Below are 20,839 nucleotides of genomic sequence, written 5' to 3'. Positions count from 1 at the left end.
TGATTTTTATTATTTTTCGCAATAATATAAATATTAACTAAAAAAAAAAAAAAAATAATAAAATATTGAAACAATGAAAAAAAAACAAATGAAAACAAATGAAAAAATTTAACAAAATCGTCTTTCTTTTGAAATACAAAAAATATTTAAAACTTAAATAACGAAATTCAAAATCTATCTTTTATATTGCCGGCTTATACTGTAAAACAAATTTCTATATTAAATAATACCACAATTATATGTATTTGTATGTATTTTTCTAAAGGATAAATAGAACAAAAAGTATAAAATGTTGTAATATAAAAATGCGGATTTTGTAACAAAAAAAAAAAGATTTATTTAACGACTGTACCTGTGTATATTTAATAAACAAGCGCATGCTCAGTTACATTGCAAAACTGTTGGCATCGCAACATCCACCCGATTCACCGCCGAACGGCGCCGGACACCCAACTGCCACCCTATTATACTCAGTCCTGTATGATCATTCATACAAGTTAGATGTATTGGAGCGCGTCTTATGAACGGTTTACAACTCCACTCTAACTCATTTCAATACAACGTTTCGTATGCTTTTAAAAATATTAAAATTAAAATTACCGTTATTTTATTCCGCTTTATAATTCATTCAAGTGATGAAAAAAAAATTCACTGACTTTGTGTCATGCATAAAGTTCAAAGGATCTTCATCATCACCACTCAAGTGTCAATAATTTTAAGCATTACTTGAGGTAAGATCAACTTATTTCAAGTCTAATTAATTTAAACACTTGTTTAAATTATTATCAAATAATTTATATTAATGATTTTACTTAAAAAAATGAGCGCATTTTATCGATAAATTGACAGCGATGAGCAAATCTCTTTTGACAAACTTTATGAGATGAAAGTTTGTTAATAAATAATTGTAATGATTAAGTTATTATTATTTGTATTTATATTTTTTTGTTATTATAATTATTATACATTTTTTATTTGTGTGGATTTCTTTTTTACTTATAATTAGAAAAGTTATGTAACCATTATTGATTTATTTATCAATTTAAAATCCTTAGGCAAATAATAATACATTTCCAATAATAATTATCATTTCCATGATATCAATTGATTTAATTGACGAATAATTTAATACAATTTTCCAACAATTAACGTCAAATCATAACCATAAATAAAATAAAATCATAAGCACTGGAATAATATTGAAATGATCTCATAAGATTACATATAATTAAAAAAATTATTCCAATTTATTTTGATCATATTATTTATTTAAAGGATATTTTAGTTGATTTTTTTTTTCAAATAAACATTTACAAAGTATCTTAAAAATACGAATAAAAATCGTCTCACATTTATAACTCACTTTCAAATCAGATAAAATACCATAGTGCTAGAAAAATTGAATTTTTGTACATCAAACCATACACGACAGCTTTTAGTTTTTTTGTTGTCTCTTGACTCGACAAGAAGAAATAAAAGTAGTTAAGAAGATGAAGAGATTTCTTGATAAAAAAAAAGAAAAAGAAGACTTTTATCTTTTTTATTTTTGTAATGTTTATTGGATCGAGAGTATTTGCTTCTACAATGTCTATTGACTCCTGCAAAAAGAGGATCAACCGTGGTTGATGCTTTTACTCTTCTCAGTCTCAATATTATGCGTATATATTTATAAGAAGTTTAATGTAAAAATGTGATTCTCTACTCTTGAAGATCATTCACATAAAGCAAATATCAGAATGTATGGATATATGTAGATAAGTGTAAATGGAGGTAAAGGAATAGAAGAGGGCGTAGAGTTAGGTAACAAATCAACGAGTGTGAGTGAGATGGAAACTACGTGCATCAGGTTGTTACGATGGTCACGCGTTACCCATTTGCTGTTTGAAATCGATCTCACTCTGACGTTATAGTTCTTGATACTCAACAACACCACCATCTACCTAACTCCAAATGTGCATACATATGTACATATGTCGTTTACTTCGATTTTCTACTTCAATGATCATTCGATAATTATTAGCAAAATGCTTATAAATTGTCATAATACATTCATTTTCTGTTATAATAACCCTTCGAATTTCTCGAAGTCTTCATAAGGGTCAATAAAACTATTAACCAAATTTATTCGAGCACTTATTCATCTCAGAATGAAAGAGAATAATAATTTTATAAAATAATCATTTTTATTAATATTAATTTTTATTACTGATAATTTAGCTTTGAAGAATTATCCTAATCAATATGGATTATTCTAATATTTATTGCCAATTATTTTAATGGAAAAGTCAATTAAAAAGGGAAAAGTAATGTCTTTCAAAGCCATAAACAACTTTTTTTGTATTCTAATCATTTGTTTAACAATAAAAAAAATATTTGCATTAAAATAAAAATGTTTTTTGAGTAGTCACTTCTAGCACGTAGGTTTAGAAAATAATAATACTTCACTCAGATTATAGGGGGAAGAAATTTTAATTTTAAAGTGTATACGTTTGGAGAATAGAAAAGCATAATATTTTGCTTTTAAATGATGTGATAAGTGGCTAAAAATATATAAATATTGATAATCTAAACACATAATGATAATTAAAAAAAAAAAATTATTTAGAATGCTAATATAACTAATTTTTTTTTTATAGTAAATACAATGAATAAATAATCAATAAATATATTGTTATGTATTCCCAAAGTTATGTGGACATATTAATTGTCAATAAGATAAACATAGAATAAAATAAAAATTACCAAGTTCAATGTATACACAACCTTAATGTTGTTTTACAATATTTAGTACTTGAACAAATAAAAATAGTTTGTTTTATTATTTTTTTTTTTTCACGTTACGCTGACTCATGCGATTTACATTAATCCCTTTGATATCAATAAATGATTAATGCTGTTAACATGTAAAGCTAATAAAAATTTGGTATCAGGTCACGAAAAGTAAACTGTAATTATAAAATTAGAAATCATCAACCTAAACAAAAGTTATTAGTATTAGTGATAATAATTGTTACTGTTATTGTTATTATTATCAAGATCATTAAAGAAAGAAAATTCCCTGTATTATATAATAAAAGTTCCATAATTACCAATTAATTTACGCAAACTTTAATTACACACATACTTCGAGCTTGCTTTAATCTTCCTCTAGATAATCATGCTAAAAATTTTTTATCATTTTATTGAAATGTATGACATTAAATAAATCACAATATATTTAGAGCTTTTTATAATTATAATTGATTTTTTTTCAACTTAGGAAATAGATTTTTCTAAATAATTGTCCAGTTTATGATAACTATTATTTAATAATTATTCTAATAAAATGTATTTGTAATTGTTGTATCAGAATGCAACAGATAGCATCTTCTTATTTTATCCGTTCACGTGGTTTGTATTGTGAGGAAGAATAAAATTCGTTGAATTTTTTTTATGATAGTAACCCACATTCTTCAATACTTCCTGTAATTCTGGTCTAAAATAATAACATTATGAAGCTAAAGTAAATTTGACAGCTTTTGGTATAAATAGTTGAGTCGAAAATGCTTGTAAAAAGCTTCTCTGAATATGAAAGTTAAGCTAAAGATGTAAGTTTTTAAATTTTATCAATAAACTTTTTTCATTTTTTAATAAAAAAAAAAAAAAAAATATGTAGAAATAAAAACAAAACAATTTGCAAGATTTTTTTCCTTTTTTATTTAACGTAACTTTGTTGCGGAGAATCGACGTAATTAAAAAATGAAAAAAGTTTTGCCTGGTAAAAGATCTAAACTTTTAAATGTTGTTAAAAAATAACGATACAATTATCTTAACCAGAGTATAATCGTTTTAAATTATTTTTTATTTCAAAAGAAATACAATTTTGTGTAATTCAAAAAAAATATCATCTGCATATGAAATTCGTATAAACAAATGAATTATTACAAAACATAACTTATATTTCATACATGCATATTTTTTTTTTTTTGCAACATTCATAAGAAAAATTTGAATTTTCCCTTTAATTAGATTTTTACAAAGTGACATTTTCCGCAGTGCTGTGAAAAAAATAAAATATTACCCTCATGTAAAATAGATTTGTCTTCTGGTGTAGAAAAATGTTAAGACCAATGCTTGGATTTAATCTGACATATGCGATTAACGTATTAATGTCTTGTGGAATTAAAAGTCTGCTTAATATTATTCTCATTAGATACCTTTGGAGCAATAAATTACCATTTCACATTTTTTAATAGTCGTTTAATAAGCTTCTTTAAACTGGTTGAAATTTTCAACAAGATAAGAATAAAGAAGAGAAAAAGAAAATACTGCAAATCCCAAGATTTCACAAACGTAGTAAAATAACACACTTAAAGTGTGTTCAATGTAAAAAGCCCATTAATAAACTATGCATGATTTGTAGAGACTTTTTAGACGTCTCATAGTGTGTAAAAAATCTATAGTTTGTTTATGGTATATAAGATTGAAGAGGCTTAGCATGTTACAAGTGTCTACAACTTGGATTTGCACTTCAGTGATAGAACATTCTTTGATAAATTTTTTTAAAAATTTACATTTATAAATAAATGGTAAAGGGAGTTGCTATCATAGCATGTAGATGTTTACAATCATTATTTTATTGAAATAAATTGAAACTTCTAATAATAGTGATTAAAATTTAATAAATTAAATAAGTTATGTTAATGAGGATGTATAAGACATCTTTAAAGTAATAAATGCATGGTCTTAGTGAAAATTTTATATTTGTATGCACAATGGATATTTTTTCTTTAGTTCATTACATCCACAAGTTAATTATTATGAAATTTCTTTTACCTTTATTTTAGAACAATTTTTCTCCTTTAACATTTTTTTCTTTTTTCTTGTTTCTTTTTCGTGTGGATATGAATTTTTCTTTTTTTCTATGATGGAGTGGTAATTAGCTGGAGTATTTTGTTAATTTTTCAATCGAAAAACAGGGGAAATATTTTCAGTGATAATTTTTTGTTGATTGCTGTTATGTTGTTTTATGGCTTTAATTTACGAAGAAAAAATCTCATCCTCACGCCAGCTTAATGAAAATCTTCATTCATTGGAAAAAGCTAAAGCTGGCGGGATAACTTTCGTGTTTTACTTGAATTTTTTACTAAACGTCAACTATTAAGTGAAGAGCAGTCATTTATCATGCATTACGAGTTATTTGAAAAATTGAAGATCCAAGTGATTTATTTCAACTTTCTCGAAGGTTAGAGTAATGTATGATTTCTTTAAAAATATTCCACTTCTAGATATATTATCATCTATTTTTATTTTATACTAAAATTTTCTTTAATACTAATTAGTATCAATAAATCTCATTAAATTCAATAAAGTTAATTAATTTACCATCAAACAATTCTAATTATAATTAACTTATTTTATTGAACAAAGAAAAACTGTTTATTTATTATCAATTATGAAAAGTTAATTAATTATTATATATGTTTAATCAACAAATTAAACAAATATTAATGAATTTTAATTCTACTTGGTTAAATCTAACTTTAAAAAAAAATCTTTTTTTAGTGAAATAAAAATTGATAAAAATTAATTTAAAAACAGAAAAAATGTGTTTTATGTTTGAGAAAAAATAAATTTCGTTAATTGAAAAAAAAATCTTCCATCAGTGTGAAACAACATGTAAAGTATACATGATGTTGTAATAATATGTTTATATAGCAAACAGTTTTATTATTTATCAAAAGACTAATTTTTTATTCATGACTTTGAGTTTGTTAATGCACTCTTAACATATCTAAACAACGATTTGACACGTTTTGCAATTAATTATGTTGATTCTTTATGTATTTAGTCAAGAGTTAATGGTTTATAATTCATTGGGTGTTGTTGATAAGCTAAATAATAATACAGTTGAGTAACCGAGTAAGATGAAGAAGAAGTACTTGAAGAAAATGACGATTCACCCCGAGTGTTAGAATAGTTGCCGCACCCAAGCCCCGAGTTGGTATAGTCTGACATGCGCCATGACCTGCATATATCCGTATTACTTTGATATACACATTCGTTGCTGTCACTTTTTACTTAGTCTCGTCAATCATTGGAGCAATTAACTGATTTTTTATATTTCAACACGTTTTAACAAACGTGTCGTTACTCCTCTTCATAAATAATTCGACACGCAATTATCAACTACCAAGGAATATTTTGATAATATGATATTCTAAAAGCGCGTAATACCTCAATTTTTGAATATTTTTTGATATAAAATAATTTAGCAATTTATTTTCAACAATCAATCTAAAAATTATTCTATTTGTTTTGGTAATAAAAAAACGAAATTTACCGATGAACGTATCTTTTAAAATTGATTGATTGAATAGACAGAAATAATTTACTGAGTATTTGTGATTGAAAATAATTTCTACTACCTTAATTAAAAAACTTAATCTAATACTCATACGATGTTTTGTTGTAGAAAATGATCTATAGCAATGAAAATAAAATTTTACTCAACTTAATTGAATGAAATCGCCGTTTAGTATTTGCTGAAAAGTTTTTTAAAAGAAGAAAAAATATGATAACTCTGGTAGAAGCTTTCCATTTCACTTTAACAGCTGATAGTCATCATGATAGTGATATCTTATGATATAGTATATAAATATTTCCTCAATCGCGTGATGTATCTCTAATGAATGATACAAAATAAATGCAGCTAAAAGTTAGGAAAAGTTATTTGTGACTGGAGAAAAAGGTATACAAGTTACCGACCACATTGTGGTACTGTGTGAATGATGGAAGTCGTAGACAGAAAGGTAGGAGGAGACAGGAGGGATGTGAAACTAATTCGAGACAGAAAATAAGAAAAAAAAAAATAGTTGTAGCTAAGAAACTCGCAGAATACACAATTGTATATATGTATATATATATTTTGTTGTACAACTACGTAGACGATGAAAGTGAAGGTGAAAAAGGTAAAGACACCCAACATCACATGTTCAGGACATGTACTTTGTTATCTTATAATACTAGAAAAAAAGAAGGAACTAAATTGTTCACTAGTACGATTAGACTTTGAAAACATTTCCACTGTTTTTTATTGTTAAACTTTTCGCTACAAAATTGCCATATGATATTCAACTTCATAAATAGCACAAAATATTATTCGATGCTAATTTTATATCAAAGTATATTAATTTAAATACATTGATAATTTTAATTAACCGTCAGTTTTGATTTCTCTCACTATGATTATTGAATTATCATAGAACTAAGATGTGTCAAAGTCATTCTAATGACCAGTCTGGATTAATTAGGTGAGGTCAACAAACCCAAGGACTGCTATCTGACACCATACTGGCCTAGTTGTTGTGTCAATCTTGAATCCAATGGATGCTGAGCATTTGATGATACCTTGTAGCCTAATACCAGTTAATGAATAGATTGATAAACTAAATGAAAATTTGAAAAAAAAGACAAATATATTGAAATTGGAAACCAGTTAGCTTTATTAATGATCTGGCTGTCACTGATGTAAAAAAAACTCTTGAGATGGAGTTGGACAGTTGAAAAATAAATTGAAGTAGAAAAATAATTACTCATACTTTGGTTTTCAAATGTAAAATAGTATTCCAACAAGTATAGGGAAATTTATGAGGTGCTATTTTGAAGTATAGTCTATATAGCACGAAAAATTACTTTTAACTTAACATGAGGGAATTTTTGTTTGAATGGGATTGTAAAAATTAAGACTAAAATTTAGGGTCTTTCGTCTTCTTTGTGAAGATAAGGGGGAATTGAAAATGTTCATACTGGGCAAGTTTTCTTGGGAGATATTGTCATCATCATTAGAGCAGTCAATTAACCATGATGAAGTTCTTCATCAAGGTAATTTGATTTGTTATAAAATTCGGATATTTCTGTGATCTTTGAACTCATGTATTTTTTTATGGGTTGAAGAACATCACCTTTCTTCAACTGGATTGAGTTAAAAGGTTTTCTCTCCAGTTTCCTTGACATTGGAGATCATTTTCTTGGCATTTGCTGAAAACTGTTTTGCTAAACATTTGTTCAGATTAACTTAATTTAATTATTTAACTTTTGATTAATTAATTTTTGAACTATATTGAGTTGTGTTTGATGATCTGAATATCTGAAATGATAAAGCAAATTAATTATCTTGATCGACAAACTAAAAAAAAAAGCTTGTCATTATTTGAATAATTATTCAGAAGTATTTGGTTAGAAACAAAAAGAATATTCCTGTATTTTATTTTGTGGTCACATGTATGATTTTAAGACTATTTTTTATTTTTCAAACATTTGAAGTTAAGTGAAAATAAGCTTAGACTGCTAATTCTAAAAATATAAAATGTATTTTTCTGAGAATTTTTCTTAATTTCATAGACGTTGCTAAGTAGTTCAGAATTTTTGAAATAACATTCTATGTCCACATGATTTTTAGAGTTATAAGTAAATAAATATCAAACTGTTCTAGTTGAAATGTCATTACGTGAATAAATTGATCTTAATTTTTTTTTTTCTATAAATAATGTCAGTTATCTTGTTAAAGTTTATTTTTATTGTTTACACAATGAGACACATTTAATGTCACGTATCAGCAGTCTTATTTTTATTTAAAAGTTTCAAAGCTTCGAGTTTGTTAAAACAGGAAGCTTGACTTCTTTTGACAACTTTTTCGATAAAAAATTTAGTATGTAAAGAATTTTATAATACAAAGTTATGCCATTAATGCAAACTATTATTGTACTTGTTCTTTTGTTAGAAATTTTAGACAGTTTCTTCGAATATATGTGTGTTATTTTGTAATTTTTTTCAAATCCACAAAGTTAATTTTTGAATTCATAAAAAATAAAAAGAATTTTATCAATAATATTCATTAGTTAAATTTAGTAATAATTTCATTATTGATTCATTGATAAGGTAATGAATATATATGGTACTTGCTGACTCTTTCAATAATTTGAATTGATAGGTTAAAGTGAACTTTGCTTACATATGAAATTAACTTCAATGCTTTCAATATCGAACAGAATTGTCTCCAACTGTTGTCAAAAAGAAAACCACTGGAGAATTGAAAGTCAGTTAAGTGTAAAGGTCTGATTTGATTAAAATCATAATCAGTGTCAATAACAAAGAAATAAAATATGCAGTTCAGTCAACTTTTTTCTTCAAACAAATCACAAAAAAAATTTCAAACATTATTGCTCGCATTTTATTCTCATTTCCTCCTTTAAATGATTTAGTTTTCTTTTTATTTTATTATTTTTATATAAATATTCATTTTTAAATAATTTAATCAGTAATAAATATGCAAGTGATGAAATGTCCTAGTAGAAAAGATCAAAAAGTTACGAGACTTTACGAAATACATAACTATAGTTGAGAACATAAAGTGTCAAGTAGATTACGAGCCTCAAACTTGATGTATTTTATCTTATGTACAGCAAAAATACTCGGAAAAAAATTCACAGCGATATTTAACATCTTTTGCATACTGATCAGTGTAATTTTACATAGAGTTAAATATTTTGAAAGTATCATAAATAAAAGTCGACTTGAAATAAATATTATTTGACATCATCTCGTTGTCCTCATTTTCACTTTACAGCTAATAATAATTACCGGCATTTTTTCCGAGTGTATATAAACATGCATCATAAACATTCATATATCATCATATCACACCCAAGTTGCTAATCACTTTTTGAATTTTATTCTAGCTGTTTATTTATTAATTTTTTAATCTGCTATACGTTTATTGACCTAATTAATTTGATTCTCTGTATTATAGATCATATAGGACTTCTTGATGAAGTCAAATTTTATCTGACCAGGAAGTAACCGTTACAGATTTTCTGACTAAACCTCACTATTATCACATACCGAGAATTCCAGTTAAGCTTTTTGATAGAGCATATTGCAAACCAAGTGGGGTGCCAATTAAATTCCCTTGAAACAAAGCATTATTTAGATTATAATGAATAATAGATTCGCATTTATATTACATACAGTTCCTAAACCCAGATTAATAATACGATTACTAATTATAATACTTGGAGAAAATTTGCTAGTGATTTTGCATTAATAGTTATTATTAATTCTTGCTAATGCAAAATCCTTTAGAGGAATCACTTCTAAACCATTCCATTACATGAAATATTTGCTTTGGTCATTTTTTCATAAATATTTTAAAAATAATTCTATAAATTTCCTTTCATTAAAATTTTTTAAAGATATTAATCTTTAAAAAGTTTTAAAACAATAGTTTAAATAACTTGTTATCTTTATAAAGTTACTTAAATTAAGATATAAATATTTTTTTATCAATTAATGATGAGTTCACTTGTTGCATTTATCATTATCAATAATATTTGATACACAAAGATTTATAGATTGATGAATGAATTGATCAACATCTACAAATTTCAGTGTGTATATTTTTAAAGATGAAAATGAAAAAATAACAGCCTTTTTTTTTATTGCTTATACACATGGTGATTTATTATTCAGTGTAATTGAACGTTTATATTCAAAATGATGTTAAATTGAATGCACCAAATGGAGTTGTGTCAACAGTTGTAACCATTGTTAAGAGTAGGATTATGAGTAAATAGATGTTGTGTGAATATATACGTATAGTATTTTACATTATATTGCTTTATACCTTGTGACAATAATTGTAAAAGATTTTAAGTGAATATCAGATGTGAGCTTTGCATAATAAACGTTATTATCATTCAGGCTAATAACAAGAAAATTATTATAGTTATTTTTACAATCCAAAATTGTCAATATTGACAATAATAACATTTCCAACTATTTTTTTTTGTTTAATTATGAAAATAGTAATAAATGATAATGAGCAATTATTTTGATATTAATAAAAATTTATTTTTGTCTTTTCAATGATGAAAGAATTATTCTTTTGTACTTTCAGTTAATACTTCATCTTTCTTGATGCTTTTTTTTTCAATTTTTTTATTGAAAGATTTAAAATATCTTTGTTTGTTTCAATAAAAATTTACTTGAAGCAAATACACAGGTTTATTCTTCACAAATGTATGTCAATGTAGTAAAGCGTAATATTAAGTAGATAAATAAATCACAGAGACGTGAGAATAAAAACATGCGGAATAAAGAAAAAAGAACTTACTAAAGTCAAGTATAAGTAGCACTTAAATAAAAAGTACTTTCTTTTCACGAAATTCTGTTTTACTTTTGAATATCCGTTCATTTTCTTGATAAATACTGATTTGAATACGAAGATTCGAACAAATTTTCTGGCAAAATGCCGGAAGTCTTTTATTGAGTTGATAAAAAATTTAAGATCAAAAGTTGAAGAGGAAAAATCGTATTTTAAATCGGAGTAAACTGCAAAACGAGATACACAGATTTTTTTTTTTTTCATTTTTTAAATGTGCTTTTTATAAATATTATTTCGTGAATATTGATGTTTATATATGATTAATAAGAGAAAAACAATTATTCGTATATTTGATACATAAAAAGAAAAATATAATACAAAAGAACGAAAAGAGTGAAGTAAAAAGACCACTTTCAATTTACGTAAGGAAATTTATAGAAGTTTTAACGTGCTTACATTATTTCTCTCTCATTCGTTCTCTTTCCTATTTTTTTTTTTATCATGACTGTCTTATAGTTCATGTCGTGCTTTCAGTAATAACTACTGTGTTTAATCTTTCACGCTCACTTTTGCCACGTGATATGAAACGAAATTATGATTAAAGACGCTATGAAAGCTCATATTTTTCTTTTATATATATATTTTTTTACTTTACAAATAATATTAAAAAACTTAGGGCATTTATTTGGAATTTTGTTAACATAATTAAGCCAATATAAACTTGAAGAATTTTTTCATAAATATTTTTAAATCTCACAGGAAACAAAATTCACAGAAGCCAATCTTCTCCCCAAAGTTGAATTAACATTGACTATCGTGGACTTACCTTTGGTATAAGATGGGCCAATTTTTATGAAGGAAAAAAAGTAATTACCCATCTTGTACGGTGATTTAATTAACCATTAAAACTTAAAATGGACATAGATTAAATCTACACCGGAAAGACTTCCTGCAGCCACGAGTAAAAATTTCTACAAAAGCAGTCTCGACTAATGAGTAGAAATATTTTATGGTTTATTGTTTGTATTATCGAAAGTAATATCAGTAAAGAATAATATTGCTTTCTTCTATTTACAATATTGGATTGGAAATCTCAATGAGATATCAGATTTTTTTACAACTTTCAAACAACCTCTTTTACCTCGTTTCATAATAACTTGGTCTATCTGACATTTACACAGTACGATAATATCATGTTCATAAATGCACATATATGCAGTGTAAAACTATCGAGAATTGATGATGCTTTCTAGAGTGTAATACGATAACTCAGTGCTTCAGGATATCGTTCGCACTAAATGCAAATAAATAAAGTTTATCGACAAATATGCACATATTATTGAAAGTAAAAAAGGTATATAGCAAATTTATTAAGCTATTTTTATCGATAGCAATATTTTTAATTAAAGGAAACGTTATTATTTATTGAAGATTTAAAAAAAAAACAATAACATCTCATAAAAACTTGTTTGAAATTATTAAATAACTTTTAGTAAGTTGGTAATTAATTATTTTGTTAGAATAAACCAGAAACAATTAATATAAATTAGTTGGTTACTAATTAAATGAAGAACTGGCACTTGGCACTGGAAAATATTGAAACAAAAACAGCATTGTTTTATTTGGAATAAGTAACTTTTTATTTTCTGTATGAGTAATTTTCACTTGGCAATGATATTCTTTAACATCCCAGTATGCATTATTTGTGTGTGTGTGTGTTTTTTATTAGTTTTAAGACAAACTTCAAAAATATTTTTGGCAAGCACGAGTTCACTTTTGATAAGTCTGCATTCACTTATGTTAAACAATGTTTATATTTCTATGCGGTAAAAATTAAAATTTGTCACTTTGACCTACTTGGAATGAAGAATTGTTTAAATATGATGGCCGTTAAAAAAAATTAATTAATACATCATTCAAAGAGTGACATTAGCACTGGAAGAAGTAATAATTTCTTCAAAAATTCATCAAGATCTTGGAAAGAAAGTAACGGTAAGAATAGTTATATAACTTTGGATATATCAATTTAAGAAATTAATAAAGTTGATTGATTTAGTAATTTGAAAGAGCTGCTATTCCTATGCTAACTGAGAGCAGCGAAAAATGAAGGTATCAACGGAATAGATAATTTCATTCTTCTCCCCTTGCTAAATCTGGCTAAAATCTTATTAAAATGAAATAAGGAATCTCAGTATTTTTTATTTTGGATGAAATAATCAGCCACGATGATATAGGAGGGTTTGTCAGAGGGTGGAACTCACAATTTAGGAATAAGTAAAGATGAATTGTTGAAGGAATGATTTTATACACAAAAAGTCAAGACGAGAAGAGGCATAACGAACCGGAAATATCACATAGGAGGATGTTCACATAACGAATGACGAACTCTTGTCCTAGCAAAATCCGAAGGATTTCTCGACAATTGTTCGTATCCTTGGTATCATTTGTCAAGAGTATTACTCTCTCTTAAGCTCCTACACTTTCTTACTGGCATATCCACTTTTTTCACTAAATACTTGGTAGTTAGAATTTGTCTAGTAATCAAAAACAATAAGTAGGGATAATAAATTATTAATAGTAACATTTTTTTTAATAACATATTTTAATTGATGATAGTGTCAAGTCTCTTACGAGGGAATACTTTTAAGATTCAATAGTAAAACTAAGAAAAAAAAAACAAATATCTCAAAACATTCAATGTCTCTAAATTATCAAATGCTTATAAAATATCCATCAAATTCCCACAAAATTTTAATATACTGAAAAGCTCATTACAATTATTCATAAGAGATATTTCGAATAAACTTTTTGTGTTTCCACTGACCTAAATTATCTTTTGGCAACACTCTTTACATATTGTGATGTATTTTAGCATTGAAATTAAGATAAAATCCCACTTCCACGTAATAATCTTGAATTTACATTGAAAACAATGGAAAGTTTAATTTCGAAAACTTGTCTCTAATATTTTGTACAATTTTTATAATATTATTCTTTAACAGAGATAATAAAACTCCAATACCCAACTATAGGAATATCAGTTTATTGTCAGCTTTTTCTTCAGTTTTCTGCAGTAAACGAGAAATAAATCACTATCTGTAGCTCTACTCTATTCACGCTAAAAAATTAAACGTCAAATTTTTACATATCGTTTTCGAACGTACACACTTTAATTATTTTTTTTTAATCAAACAAATCGATATTTTAACTTCAATTTTTCTAAATTCTCTTGGAGTAATTATTTTTCTCGATTAAAAAATAGATAATAATTTATTGAATAAACAGTCACTGTAAAGGATCATTTAATATCTTTCTTTAAAGTATAGAATGTGTAAAAGTTGAAAAGAAATATCAAGGATCAAAGTTATTTGTCACTTCGAATCCCATGGTAATCCCAACCTTTATTCTCGATGACCTATGTCTTCCTCTCTTCATTTTTATTTTCTCCCTTGTCAATCGTGTATTAAATCCCATTATTTTTTATATGCCGACATATATACATGTGTATAGATTCTATATACAAAAGGAATGTGTTATGGCGTTTAATAATTTTTTTTTTCTTCGTTTTATTTATCGTGATATCTATCGTAAGAAATTTGATTATCTCCTTTGTGAATCAATATATTTATCATTCATCATATCTCTTATAAACTATTATTATTATTTAACAATATTTAAATTTGCTAATATTCTTTTATTACTTTATATTCAAAATAATTCAATAAAAAAATTGTAAAACAAATAATCAGAATAATTGTTCGAAATATTTACAATAAAATGTGTATTAATTTATTTTTAATAAATTAATTAAAGAATCTTTAGATTCATAGAATACCATTCATTTCCATAAAAAAAAAATTCAAAAATAAAATGAAATATGTAAATATATTTAGCATTGATTAAATGAGAATCTACAACTGTTGGTTCATTTTATCAGAGATTATAATCATTGGCATAAAAGCGATTTATTTAGTGTTATTTACGTTATAAATAAAATATTAAAATAGTATATTAAATTCACTCTTTCATAATTCGTTAAAAATAATTTATTATTTCATCAAATAATAAATTTATATATCCTAATTCTTGATTTAAAACTATCAATCTATTATTTTTATTACCAATTTAATTAAAATCCTGGTAAAAGCATGAATAGTTTCATACAATGTAACTTAGAAGAAATAACTTGGGATAATTTCGTTGGAATGAGCCTCAAAAAAACTCAACCTCTAGAGACACAGTGAGTTAAAAGTTTTACATGAGTGCTGAAATCCCTATGTCTGAGTATAAATGACTTACTCTACTGACGATACGAAATGAGGTATGATGGAGTTTAGAGAATCATAATTTCAATATTACAGAAATATTTCATAAAAGTTATCTATATTTTATAAAAAAATAATTATTTAAAAAACAAAATCATGCCTTTCATCTTGTTTTTTCTTTAAACATAAAAAATGAATATTTACAAAGAATTTATATCTCTTTAGTTTAAACCTACTCAAAGGGATTTATCACACCCTAAGCCCTCAATGTTCATAGTATTAATGAAATGAACTCTCCTCATGAATAATTCATACTATGTATATTGTAATAACTATAATTAACTTTATCAATTATATTGTAAATAACCACTCTACTACAAACAAAATAGTTGCCAAATAAAGACGATTTTCAATTAAATATAAATAAAAATATCCAATTTACCCTTTATTTCTAAGGGAAAATTTTTTGTTAACACTCAGATACTTTTTTTTTTTAACAAAAGTAAACTCAATAAAACTTGTAATTAATAGGGAATTAAATCAAAATTATATTGCTACATTACGGTTATACTACTCTTCGTTAGACCAATAGTTGTTCAAGTTGGAACTTTAAGTAAGTTTATATAGCCTTTACTCAAACGTTGCTTGCCTATCTACTCTCGACTGACAGGCGGAATATCTGTTGTTACATGTTTTACATTTATCTATTGATTAAATAAAGATTAATTTTTTTTCTCCACCATCTGTATTCACTTTGTCATATTATTGCTTAACAATTCTCAGTTAGATGATATAATAAATTTTTTATTGTTTTTTTTGTTTTAAATATTTCAATAAAATTATATTTATTTCTATTGAACTTATTCATAGACACATAGCTAATCAAAATTTATTCGCAAACCACAAATGCTATTATATGTGATATAATACAGAAGTTGCATGAGATTTGAGTAGCAAACATATACGTACTATTATTATTCCAATTGACTTCGAGGTCGCTAATTTGAATATTACTTTGGGAATAACATAATGAATTTGTTTTATATGAATAAGTATACAAGGATATGAAGACAATAAAAAATATAACCATTACACTTATTATTTCATATTAACGATAATTAATTTATTTAAAAAAAAACACACACACACACGTCAGGAAGAAATATAATCCTGGAGAAAAAAAATTTGTCTTATAATTAATAAAAATCTTCCATTTAAAAAAAAAAAAGATTTGGGAGAAAACGTTTTATTAAAATTAATAACGTACGAATAAAATATAATTAATCTTTAATAATTAAAATTACTCGTGGAAATAAATGATATTAAATGTAAAAAATATTAAAATGGAATTTATTCTATGAATATTTTTTGAAAAAAGAAAAAAAATCTTGAGTAATCTGTAGATTGAAAACTGTTTTGGCAGAATTATCTAGTGAATTAAATGTTTCCAAGGAAGGTGATTCCCATCATGATTTTATGTAATAATTTCACTCTTCAGTTGATTATTATTATATCACTAACTAATTGGATTGTCGACCTATCCTCGATGGAAATGATAATGACGGCGTCGATAGACTGCAGTTATACCAAGTAGCCATACTATTATAATAATGGTTAAGTGAAGCAGGAGTCTGAAATCGATCCTGTTATTTGAGCAATCTAATCTGAACAAGAGTCGAACTTATAACTTCAAATACGATAATATTGTCATTTTTCTGATCCTAATGATGATTTATTCGACTCATTCACTAACTGATATTTATTCTTTCCATTTTCACTAAGACTATTGACAATTCAATGAGATTCCCTTTTTTAAATGAAAAAATCGAATAAATTTAGAAAACAAAGAAACTCAAGGTAGAAAAATGGAACTTGTAGGTGTGATAGGCACATAAAAGCTACTGTTATCAACGAAGTTTATTTCTATACAGCATTTTTATACACTGAATTGAAAAAATAATTTATTCCTTTATTGAAAAACGACTTGTTTTGAAGTGAATTTTTTCTCTCAATAAAATTAAAGTAAAAATGAAGAACTGGTATTTTTTTATATATATATATACAAAAACATCTTCTAAGAAATAGAGAACAGCATATAAGTTAATCAATGAACAGAAATGAAGCAAAAGGCGTAGTCACATTGATTACTTCGACACAGCCAATCTCAAACACTCAAAGAGATGATGATTTAACTGTGAAAATAAATGGGGTTATGATGATAAACCTTCTTTGAATTTCTTGTAGATCAACATGTTTAGAATGTTATCTAAAACTTAATCAGTCGTTAGTTTTTATCAAAACAAATGACTTTTTTTTTACTGATTTGGTACTACACTTTGATTTACAATTTGGATCGTTCGAGAGATAAGTTTAAATTCGCTTTACGACTTTCTCGAAGTACATATCTTTCTTGGCTAATTAAAGCTCTCATTCCAGATAGTAGCTACCCTTTTTCTTAAGATAAACATTTGTAAGCACAATAATATCTGATTTTTGTGAATTTGTTTCTTGAAATAATGTCGAATTGTTTAAATTATTTTTAGTTTTTATTTTAAGAAAGTCAACTCCACGAAATACCATAAAAAATTTTTTTCTTTTACGCTTTTAAAGATTAGATATTAATATTGAAGTGTATAGTTTTTAGTATCTTGATTAGGTGAAATTTTTATTTCTCTTAAAGTTTTTTTTTTATTGGTCTGTTCACTTATATAGCATTGATGTCAGAGCTATAAAATAATGTGCAGTGAATTAGCTTTAGAATAATTTATCTTCAGAATCAAGAGGAGAACATTTCACTTAAAGAGATGGAGTGTTTCATAATTATCAGACTTGGACGTTGCTCATTTGATGCCAGACAATGGTTATAAATTGTCCACCAATTTTCAATTCATCTTGGATGATTAATAAGTTTCAATGAAATTATTAATCTGCAAATCTATGCAAAACATGGTCAAACAAGTAAAGTCAATTCATCATCCCATTTATAATTTTCATTGAAATTCCTAATTTAAAAAAAGTCTCATATTCTTTTCTTAAGGCATTGAAAAAATGTCTTATTATTAAATTTTTCTAACCATTGATAAAATATTAGCTTTTGAATTAATTAGAAATTAAAATAAATTATAAATGTTCTTACTGTTAATCACTGATGATTAACAATATTTTAAATTAAAGATGAAAAAACTATTCATTTATAAAGAATATTAATGAACATCAAAGTCACAATATTTCTTGTTAGTGGTGTTTTAAATCTATTGCCTAATAACGAATGTAATTACAGCACGTTTGCTTATTTGAAACGTTTAACCAATTTAATGGAGTCATTATTCTTTATGTCTATGATCATCTTCTAGCCAAACCTTTTCTTCAACAAAAATAACAACTCAAATGATATCCTTGAGAAACAAATGGTATGAAATGAAGCTAGGTATGAAATTAGTTAATTAGGATCAAGTATTTGGAGAATTATGTTAAAAAATAAATTTGTGTAAGTTTATTTTTTATAAGTTGACTATCAATTTTATTGATCCCTTTTTAAACCTTCCCAGATGTTACTTTGAATTTTTTGCAAACTAAATTTTCCATAAATCAATAGTTTGTTGGGGAAATATTTACAAGTGGAATTTAAGCTCAAAACATGTTTAAATATTTTTGAACATATTGGATGTTGGTTTTAGGCAAAGAAAGGTCGATTTTTAGGTTGACTTATTGACCTATTATGGAACTTAAGTCAATAATGTGTTGTTTTTAGTGGTATAACATGATAAATAAATAAAATAAGCTAGGATGTTAATTAGCCAACTTGATAAAATTGAAATTATTCAAATACATTAATTACCTATGTTTGTAATGCAAACTTTATGCATTATCAGTTTAATTTTTTTTTTCTATCTAACTTTATCAAACATTTGTAAATATAAACTCTATAATATATAATGATGATTATCATTTTGATGATGGAAAATAATCTTCTTCAATGATCTATCACAAATTTATTGTTTCATCAATATCAAAATCTCTCTCATACATGTGGATGCATAGAAAAAATATTTATAAAAGTGATCCTATCAATAGTTTCTTTCCTACTGGGTTTACTTTTTGTTAATAAATTTAAAAAATATCTCATGCCACTAGACGACTTACAACAGTTACTGTCATATTGATTAATTCCAAAAAAATCTTATGAGAATGATAAGCACAGAAAATAAATAATTTTTCAATAAAAAATAAGTAAATATATATATAAAAAAATGATTCTTTAATGATGTATTATATCAATAATCTCAATTTATTGACTTTTTAAGCTATAAATTATTTTTTATGAATCATCAATAGACTAGTCTATATCAAAACAATCACTTTAAATCAATTTTAACTTTTATTAACCATAAATTTTTGTTATATCCATTATTCCAAAGTTCACTTTTATTTACTCCAAGTAAAATAAAATTAAATGTGTGGATAGGTGAATTCAGTGATTTATTATCTTTCTCTTTTTTTCCAGGACATTCATACCATTTTTCCCCATACCTATTTACCAACCTATGCAAATGAAACATACATACCTTCTTATATATTTCATAAATAAAAATGCCTATGAATACTTTATTCAACCAACTATATGTAAATAAATGTTCTTTACATAATCATATATAGGGAGAGAGTGAAGAGAAAAATATTGCGTATTGTAACATTTCTTGGAGTCACAAACTGTGATTTACTACACTTCCAATCCCAAGATACCCATGAAATAGTGGTAGGTACCACCTTATTTTCTCCAACATCTGATATTTCGTTACCTTATGTCTTTCCTTATACTTGGAAATAGGCGCCAAGTTAAACAGTGGTGACGTAAGTCTATTGCAAACGGTTAAAAAAAAAGGTCTAAGAGTAGAAATCTTGATTGAGAATCGATTGAAGGAAGCAAAGGAAAGCGCTAAAAGCAATATATTCAGTTGAGCATACACCAGAGAAGACTCTCTTCTCACTCTGCACTTTTAACAATGACGTTTATGGCAAGATTTAGACAAAAAAGTTTCAATCTTTTTTCACTACTAAATTCTATTTTTTCAGAACATGAATCTATAAAAATACTCATATCAATCCAAACAATAATTAATTATTGCAAAAAATATCAATATAATATTTACATTTTAAAAGATCAATGCTAAATTAATGATAGAGTTGATGATGATAATGAGGTCAAAATAACTATTAATTTTGATCAAATTATTCAATTGTTCATTGATCTAGTAATTTTAATCAGCATCTAGTGATTAATTATTCTCGTTATGATAAGTTAATAAATTTCATCACTGTATTTATTTATTACAATTTTTTGTAAACTTTTTTTTAATGATGAGTTTAGATACATCATTTTGTATGTACATGTCTAAGATGACGTATAGACATGTTGACAATATTTCAGGTT

At 25.5% G+C, this 20,839-nt stretch overlaps 1 protein-coding gene across 1 annotated transcript in view; it reads left to right on the top strand.

The window, feature by feature from the left end:
* The first annotated feature begins 641 nt into the window (after positions 1-641).
* LOC118066260 (somatostatin receptor type 2-like) overlaps positions 642-20,839 on the top strand; it is a 28,527-nt gene continuing 8,329 nt past the window's right edge. The window contains exon 1 of the mRNA XM_035082168.1: positions 642-731. The gene's annotated coding sequence lies outside the window, so the exon portion shown is untranslated. The remainder of the gene's footprint in view (positions 732-20,839) is intronic.

The sequence above is a fragment of the Chelonus insularis genome, unplaced genomic scaffold (assembly GCF_013357705.1).
Source record: "Chelonus insularis isolate UGA/USDA-ARS -01 unplaced genomic scaffold, ASM1335770v1 contig_338_pilon, whole genome shotgun sequence".
NCBI lineage: Eukaryota > Metazoa > Arthropoda > Insecta > Hymenoptera > Braconidae > Chelonus > Chelonus insularis.
Note: the sequence above shows the minus strand (reverse complement) of the source record. Positions and strands in the feature narration are given on the sequence as shown.